Below are 9,468 nucleotides of genomic sequence, written 5' to 3'. Positions count from 1 at the left end.
CATGATGCTATTCATAGAAGCACACGGACAGGTGAACGTCATTTTCACGGATGGTAACGTCCGACCCAAGGAGAGAAAGAACATAAAAATTGTAATTTCTGTTCGTTCACAATAAATTTGTGCTGAAATTTGAGCGTGAGTACCGGTAGGCCTAATTATGATATATATTGAATCATTGATTATAAAACTCATGAGTTGGCTGTTGAGTGGAAACTTGCGATGTACACGATAACCACTGCTGTTTGTATGTCTGTGTCCAAAGACGAAGAACAAAGTAAATCATCCGGTGAAAAGAGTGTGAAAATGAAAAGAGCTATGCGTGTAAGATTGAGAAGTAAAAGAATCAGCTTTCTTTAATAGTGAAGTACGCTGTGCTGGTCAAAATCTTTTGTTGGTCACATTTTTGTCCCTGCTCCCGCTTGAGTGTAGGCAGGCAGGCAAGTTGGCAGGTTGGCACGTAGCTAAGTAGATAGGTAAGTATGTATGATAAAGTATTGCTATAGCTATCATCTGACAGACATCAGCAATCATGGTGATCCATTCATTTCTTTGTTCGGATGCTGTAAAGAAAGCTATGTTATCTTGACGTTTCTTTGTCACCCATCTCTTTAGGCCTCAGTTTTGCCAGTGAGAGTCAAGTTCATGGCATGAATAGATGCATAGTTGCACGGATGCATGGACGGGTGGATATATGGATTGATGCATTGATGGATGGGTGGATGGATGGATGATCGATGGATGGTTGTGTGTGTGCATGTGTATGTGTATGTCACCATGTGTGTGTATGTGTGTGTCTGTCTGTGTGTGTCTGTTTATTTGTGCACCCGCGGATATATATATGTGTGTGTGTGTGTGTGTGTGTGTGTGTGTGTGTGTGTGTGTGTGTGTGTGTGTGTGTGTGTGTGTGTGTGTGTGTGTGTGTGAACGGGTTATCGAAAAGATACATTTTATGTTGTTGGGCCAGCTTGAGCATCGAGGATATTTTATCGCCGTTATTACTTGTAGTAGAAATCAATTTATTGTAGTTTCCCCTGTGCATTCATTGCTATGGCAGCACGCACGAGAGCGTGATTAGCTTCGAGCAAGAGAAAGTTATTTGATATGGACACACAAAGCAATAAAGGCTGTGAAGAGCAGAGAGCTTGCTTTTGAGATGTTGCGCTGTATACTATTTATTTTTATATTTTGTAACAGAAGTAGTACCTTTGAAATGAAACGCAATATATAAATATATGTGTGAGGCAGCGTGGTGGAATCAGGCTCTCGTCAATTTTTGGGCATGTAGAGTTATTGGTATCATCTTAAAGCTTGTTCACTTGTCTTTATTTGGATGAAAAAATATATATTTATCTTGAACACAAGTCGAGATATTTGCGAAAGAAGGAGGTGGGGGTCACCTGTTTTCAGAGGTAGTGAGAAAATGGCCGCCAAAGATTAGTTACTTCCTTAGCTTAAGAGTCCGTGGTAACTAAAAATATACAATTTTTGTGCTTCTAATCTACGTTTTTCAGAAAAATCCACATAGAAATTAGTTCTTTAATGGGCATGAAAGGTGTTGATCCAAAAATAAAATTGATAAAAATTCACAAACAGCGGAAAAATGCAAGTTCCTTGGCTTTGATTATTTTGACGAGAGCCTGATTCCACCACGCTGCCACACACACACACACACACACACACTTATATATATATATATATATATATATATATATATATATATATATATATATATATATATATATATATATATATATATATATATATAAATATATATATATATAAAGAATATATATTAAAGAATATATATATAAAGAATATATATTAAAGAATATATATATATAAAGAATATATATTAAAGAATATATATACTAGCTGGGCCCCCTTTTGATGAAAGGAATGATCGGTGCTTTAACATCAACTGGAAAGTCATTGGCCTACTACATTAATTTTACACTCTACTGGAATGGAGCAATAAATCTTGAAAGAAAAGTGACACACGTGTTTCCAAGTTGCCAAATATCTAATAGACGTATAGACTGATTCTCTATTCCGCCTTCGCGGTTGTACACTCCAGAATTTCAAAGATGTGGAACCAGTGCGCATGAATAGTGAACGGAAACCTCACTTGTTTACAATAACGTCTTAGAAGACGGACGTTCCCAAGATTATGTGTCGACGCAACAAAGCATTTTGGAAAAATCAGAGAAAGTCACTTGTGGGGATTTTTTAAAGTAAGGTCCTGGCCACATGGATGCTGTGGACGCCTGCAAAGTTTCAAAGGTGTGGGTGTGTGTACAAAGCCTCCCAAGAAAACATGAGGCTAGATCTATACGGGTCGCACACTTAAAATAGTTCTCAGTATTGCGCGACAATGTACGATAGTATCGAACAGGCGCGGGTCGTCCATAGAGCACGGTCGTGTAGTGCCGCCCAAAAATGTTTATGTTCTATTACGTAAAACACCCACAATAATAAAATAAACGAAGCCAGAAACAAACACTAGCCAAATACTATATCAAAACAAGGTCCTCACTGGCGCCATAACTGTCATTTCTGTGTTTATATCGCCGTAAATCATCCACTATTCCATGTCAAAGTCCATGCGCTTTAGCTAAACATAATAGCATATTCAACAGTGTAACCTGACCTATAAATCGAGTAGCGAGTTTGGCGGTACATTAATATTAATAAGACGGCACATCTCAAATGTGCTCCTTCCGAACAGTGCCGAAACATAGCCCACAGTATGCAGTCTAAAAATAAACGCGACAGACCGTACGGTATTCTTTGCCAATATTATGTGAGCCCCGGAGCAATCCAGCAGAGTGCTCAAGTGCATTGTGATTGGTTCATTTTCTGTCTTGCCACTATTTTATATTAAGTGACTCTGTGACCGTGAACCTGACAGAGGTGAACGTGACCGTCCTATGAGTTGTGCCTTTGAATGGTTTTGTAGTGGAGTAGTGAAAGTTATTACTTGAATGTTCAGCTCCAATACAGGATGAACGAAATTGATGTTTAGCTAACAAACAAATTTAGTACTAGAAATCAAAGCGAGAAGTAAAAGGAATTAAAATAAAAGCAGGAGGTCCTCCCTCGCCAACCCAAAGAACCTAAAATTATACACCGTGTCATTTCATTTAACCTTGACTATCTTCAGCATGCTATAGGTTAAATGTGCACGTCCACTTTTTAGCCCCACGAGCCGCCCCTGGACTTGAAATAAACAAACCTGGCGGATTTTCTAAAATTACAGAGACAGAAGCATCGGCCTACGAAAGCGATCGGCGAAATAAAGAAATTTAGCTTCTTGCAGCAAAACTGTCTCAAAACTGAAAAAAACGAAAGGAGTCATGATCTGGAGAATATTTTAAAGAATCTTTTGGCGAAAACCGCATGTCGATCGATGCAGCCATTAAAAAGCCTTTTGAATAGCAAATTTCGGCCACCACAAATAGATAATAGATATATTGTATGTATACATATATACATATTATATTCATATATATTATATATGATTATATACTTTAAAATAAAGTAAATTATTATATAGAGTATTTATATAGACATATATTTGAATCGTTTACAAGTAATTCAAAACAATGCCGCTAGACTGATAACAAGATCTAAAAAACGAGACCATGTCACTCCATTATTTTAAAAAACTGCATTGGCTCCCTGTAAAAGAAAGAATAATATTTAAAATCGGTGTCATGTGTTTCAAATGTGTAAATAAAACTGCTCCTTTTTATCTACAAGAACTTATCAGTATATATAAACCAGGGAGAAACCTAAGATCATCAAACAATAACACCCTACTTGTGACACCTGTAAAATCATACAAATCATATGGAGAGAGATCTTTCTCATATCTTGGTCCATTCATGTGGAACAGATTACTCATGAAACTAAGACAAATAAAAACACTTGATAGCTTCAAAAGACATCTTAAACATTTTCTGTTCCTACAGGCCCATCCTTCATAAGCTTTTTAACGTTATCTTTCATTATAGTTGTTCTGTTTCTATGTCTGGATGAAAATAGTCTCTCTCTCTCTCTTTCTCTCTCTCTCTCTCTCTCTCTCTCTCTCTCTCTCTCTCTCTCTCTCTCTCTCTCTCTGTGTGTGTGTGTGTGTGTGTGTGTGTGTGTGTGTGTGTGTGTGTGTGTGTGTGTGCATTAATGTATATTGTATGAGAAGAAAAGAAGCAGTAAGAAATGTTTTTGATAAATGGGTATTCCAATGTAAAGCGCATGGATCTACTTTTTTTGGAAATGCGCTATATAAATGTCATATATTCTTATTTATTATATTATGCATACTATATCTATATTATATATCTGTATATATTATTTATTGCATACACCACCACAACACCATGTTTTTAACAGGGTTTTAATTTTTTATACTAATGATGTTATTGCTGAGTAACATAACTCGTGTCATAATTACATCATCAGACTTTCCAAGGTTTAGAAAACCCAAATCGTTAAAGATACCATCCCCAGGAATGACCGGTATTAAACATTGGTTTGACATTGATCCATCAGACGTGTAATTTTTCGCTCCGTCTCATGGTTGTGCTCAAATTATATGACTTTAATTGAGATAATCCAGGTTTGTCATAAAGAATTAAAATTAACTACATGAGTTGTGGTGCAAGATCATGATTTATCCTACGAGTTAAATTGCCAAGTTGCAATCACGAGTTTCAACGAGTGATTACAACTAGCAATTTCACAAGTAGGATAAATCATGGTCTAACACCATAACGAGTATAATAAATGTTTTATACCATATTGATATCAGCTGGATAAATACATCCGTACCAACAAAGTTCAAATGACCCGTCAATTGGACAAGAGGATCCATTCTAGATTCTAGAGTCTCACATAAAGACATTTTCATGTCCGTCGAAGTCAGATTGAGAATTTGGAAACATCGGATTGTTTTCCTTTACTTTTAGCCACGCTAATTTACAAGTTGTGCTATCCATATGTCTCCCTCCGCGAAACAAACCCCAAACAAAACTATCAGAACGTAAATATATGCAAAGTAGTCAGAAAATGTACGATTCAAAAGTTTAAAGACACTGCTTTGATATGGCAAGTTGTCGTTAGAATTGATATTACTTTGATTTTGATTTTGATTTTAAACTTCGTCAAACCAAAGGCAAGGATTTAGATATTAGATCTAGCGCATTGGCAGGGCTTTGTATTATCAGCAGTAGAGGAGAAAGGCAGACCATCGCCCATGCTGGTAGCAAGAGCTCTGGGTTTGTCTCTAGTGATGCTCCTGTTTTCCAGTCCAGATAACGCCAGTTATCATAACCGTATAGCTGAAGAAGATTAAGTTCCATCTTTGAGCTGGTTGAAGACAGTTGAAGCCTGGCTTCCCACAAACACTGCTCCTTTTTGGTGCCCTCAAACTGGAGCTGTTACGTAGAGGTAAGCTTTTTTTAAAAAAACAAAGATTTTTTCGATAGACAAACAAATTGCTGAGCATGATCACACAAGTCTCAAACTGCCGGCTTACCACGCACACATCAATCCCATTGAACTAGTTTGGGGAAAGATTTTTAAAAAATAACGTCGCTACCAGAAACCAAACTTTCAAACCACGTGACATAAAGTTTTGACGAAGTGGACAGCGAATATTGGGGAAAATGTGTTGATCCTTTTGTCAAAGAAAAAGATAATTAATATTAATGGAAGAGAGATGAGCGTGAGTTTATCCGGCAGTCACCAATTATCAGCCTATTTCAGACTTCGGATTCGGAATATGAAGCATAGAACATGGTTCAGTTGATCATGGGTGAGTCATTTTATTATTTTTAGTATTCATTTTAAGTATTTTACATCCCAAATTGGGTGAACTACAGTCAATTAAGAAAGCCATGCTTTACCCTTATTATTATGGAATGTGCATCAACTCTTGAGTAAGCACCAAGCTAGAGATGTTCAAAACATCTTATCGTCAGAATAAGATGAAGTGGCCATAAGGCTTGCATCCGGACCCGAAAGTCAATCGTGGTACTACAGCACTTTCATTCATCTATTCATGTTGGGTTTGTTTGATCTTCCCACTGGGTACCTGTAATTTTTGACGAAGTGTGCAAGTTTTGTCTTGTGGAATCGGAAGCAATCAAAACCAAACTATCCCATTACACGTAAAAAGTATGTTCCGTCTCTGAATTATCTGGAGAGTGGGGAGCGTTCGTCCACTCAAGTTGTAATAGTTCCCCTCCGTGAACGAGGGGTCATTCAATATAAAAGTGTAGTTTTATGAAAATAGGTCAACTTTGTAATATTTATAATACGTGTACTGTAAATCTCCTATATAGAACTATACTTTTTTTTACACGTCTTTGACTAGCTTTAAAAGATGCGTGTCGTAACTTTAGTTTGCAGTGACTTTCATTAATTAGATTCTTGCGTTCGTCCAACTTTTAGACCCTCATGCAAAAACCCAGAAAGATTAAGCTGAGCGATTTTGATGTTATCCGGTGTAAACCACGGAGGACGAAAGTGAACGAGTTATACCAGCACACCTTTTTCAACAGATAGACCGATGCACTTGCACACACACACACACACACACACACACACGCACGCACGCACGCACGCACGCACACGCACACGCACGCACGCACGCACGCACGCACGCACGCACACACACACACACACACACACACACACACATACATACATACATACAGACATACAGACAGACAGACAGACAGACAGACAGACAGACAGACAGACAGACAGACAGACAGACAGACAGACAGACAGACGCAAACATATTATAAATGCAAATAATATACACACATATACGCACATACACATACATACATTCACACATACATACGCAAATGTACACGCATACACATGCACATACACACTCGCACACCCACACCCACACACTCACACACATACGCACACACAGGTATATAGGTTATTTATCGCTCGTATTGACATGAGAGCTAACCGGAAGTGCTTTAGCGTCAAAAGGACTCCAGCAGTATAGTCAGGTTGACAAGATGTGTTGGATTTCTTGACACAGCAAACAAAGCACATCCAACGAGATCACCAACAGTTTCTGTCCCTCAGCTCGAGACGAGTGTGGATGAACTCTTCCACGTGTGGCATACTGTGTTTAAACATGACCTTCTTGTTGAGGTTTGCATTGGGTTCAGAATAGAGGGCCGGCTCCAGTGATGCACAGGTTCGTATGTTGAAGTATCTCTGTTGTGCAACGGTTCGTAAACTGGAGTGTCTATCTCTCCGTGTGTGTGTGTGTGTGTGTGTGTGTGTGAGTGTGTGTGTGTGTGTGTGTGTGTGTGTGTGTGTGTGTGTGTGTGTGTGTGTGTGTCAGTCGGTCGATAGGAAGGTGGGCAGGAAGGACTTATGAAACGTATGAAAATGTATTCTACTGGGCCCAGGTTGGCCCTCACAGTCTGGGTTTATCAGTCATCTTCCTAAATGATCTATAACGTATTTAATTGAGTCTATCTTCGTTAAAATATCTAGTTCATTCGACAGAGGTATTGATTTACCAAGGAGCGAGTAACGTTACATGGTACTCCTGTTGGTCAGCGATCAAATAAAATTTGTAAAATCCTGATCCAGAAAATAAAAAAAATTTCTTTATTCGGGCCCTACACCGCCTTTTGGGTTCATGCACCAAATCACCATATTGAATCAATGATTTACTCTAATTTAGCCTCCAAATTGCTTAAGCTTATTCTGAAACAGCGACACCACCCTTAACCCCCCTCTCCCAAAATTTCAGTGAAAGCTTGTCGACTTCACCCCAAGGCAATAATAGACCTGTGTGGGTTAAAAAAGTATTCCCCCGTTTGTTGCATCGTGTTTTGGTGCACAGTTGAAGTGTGGTGTTGATGAAAACAGGTCAATATTTTGAAGTGTGTTCTGTAAATCTCCTATCGTTTTTTATTTTACCCGCTTTAGGCAAAAAAGGAAACAAGTCGTGTCGGAACGTTAGTTTGCAGTGACCTTAGATCCTGCTGAGTATCCTTTGTTTAGATCCTCATGCAAAGATTTCAGAAGTTAAGACATATATCATCGTTGCCGTTCGCTCTCCGCGTAAAATCCAAAATTCGAAATTTCAGTTTTTATTGGATTTACAATTTAAAAAATAATCCTATCTATGACCTATTTTAATTTTGAAGAGTTATGACCAATAAAAGTCATAATTTATTTTTCTTCACTTCTGTAACCGCGGATAAAAGGTTTCCGGTTTCCTTTTCTTTCCTTACCGCGTAAAATCTGAAGTTACACGTTGCGGAACGCTTTTGCTGTTTTTTTCACTTTCATTAAACATAAAGAACTGAATAAAAGTGTGTTGCTTTGTTGTTAACTATTTTATGCATGTGCGCAAACAATGTTGAACGCCTTCGGCTTACTGTTATGCTGGTGTGGATATCATAGCCCGTTCAGAATATACTGGAAAGGGACGAAATCCTACCTCCGTGTGTTGGCGAGTTAGAATTGAACATACGTGAACAGAGGTCACACATCCAAGGTCACAAACGCGGTTATCGCTGACCGTTTCGAGTGAGAAATCACTCTTCACTATCCGCGAATATTCACGCAAGAGATATACTCATGAATAAAATGGACCATGAACACGTATAGCACAATGTGAAAAAGGAAACAAATATAATCCAAATTAAAATCTCATACAATAATTTTTTCTTCTGAAAAAATCAAATGTTCAGCAGTATATTAATGCAACAATTCTTCAAATATTTGGTCCTATATAGTGGCGTCTAAGAGAAACTTGAAAATGTAATCACTCAATCATCGCGTGCGTATAGCCTTGTATTACCCGCCCATGCAGCGTACCAACTTAAAGCCAAATAAAGTCTGCATCATCTAACATATTAATATTTCATCTATACAAGGCATTTTTTCATAGGATCAAAGCCACTAGACAATTCTTGGAAAATCAAATCAAATCAACATTGGAGTGGTTAACAATAAACAGACTCGATATGAATCCTACAGGATTTGGAAGTCCCATGAAACAGCGGCTGAAGAAAAGCGAGTTTACCCCCAATTCAGACCCTTTGATTGCAAATCTCTGTGACATTTGGGATGAAATGACAATTATGTCCAAAATTTAATAGATTCGATACCCAAAGGACTCGTGCTCTACATAAAACCAATGGCTTTTATACTTAGGCAAAATAACAACACAATTAATGTTCAGTCCAAGTATTGTGTGGTATCTGTGATTGCTCTGTTGTCCGTTTTGTTTGAAACTATCGTGACAAAATATGGTAATAAAATAGTGTTTATTACAAAGACAAAATTCTCCATTCTGTGTGTGTGTGTGTGTGTGTGTGTGTGTGTGTGTGTGTGTGTGTGTGTGAGTGTGTGTGTGTGAGTGTGTGTGTGTGTGTCCGTCTATCTGTCTGTCTCCCTTTCTCTCTGTCCCCCTCT

At 38.1% G+C, this 9,468-nt stretch overlaps 1 protein-coding gene across 6 annotated transcripts in view; it reads left to right on the top strand.

Moving 5' to 3' along the window:
- The window catches only part of LOC101848653 (galactoside alpha-(1,2)-fucosyltransferase 2), a 55,234-nt gene that overhangs the window by 16,702 nt on the left and 29,064 nt on the right, over window positions 1–9,468 (top strand). Inside the window, exon 2 of one of the 6 annotated variants that reach the window (XM_035969014.1) lies at window positions 7,064–7,225. The exons of the other annotated variants lie outside the window; for them this stretch is intronic. The gene's annotated coding sequence lies outside the window, so the exon portion shown is untranslated. The remainder of the gene's footprint in view (window positions 1–7,063; window positions 7,226–9,468) is intronic. 6 annotated transcript variants of the gene reach the window in all.

This window comes from Aplysia californica, unplaced genomic scaffold (assembly GCF_000002075.1).
Source record: "Aplysia californica isolate F4 #8 unplaced genomic scaffold, AplCal3.0 scaffold00105, whole genome shotgun sequence".
Lineage (NCBI taxonomy): Eukaryota > Metazoa > Mollusca > Gastropoda > Aplysiida > Aplysiidae > Aplysia > Aplysia californica.
Note: the sequence above shows the minus strand (reverse complement) of the source record. Positions and strands in the feature narration are given on the sequence as shown.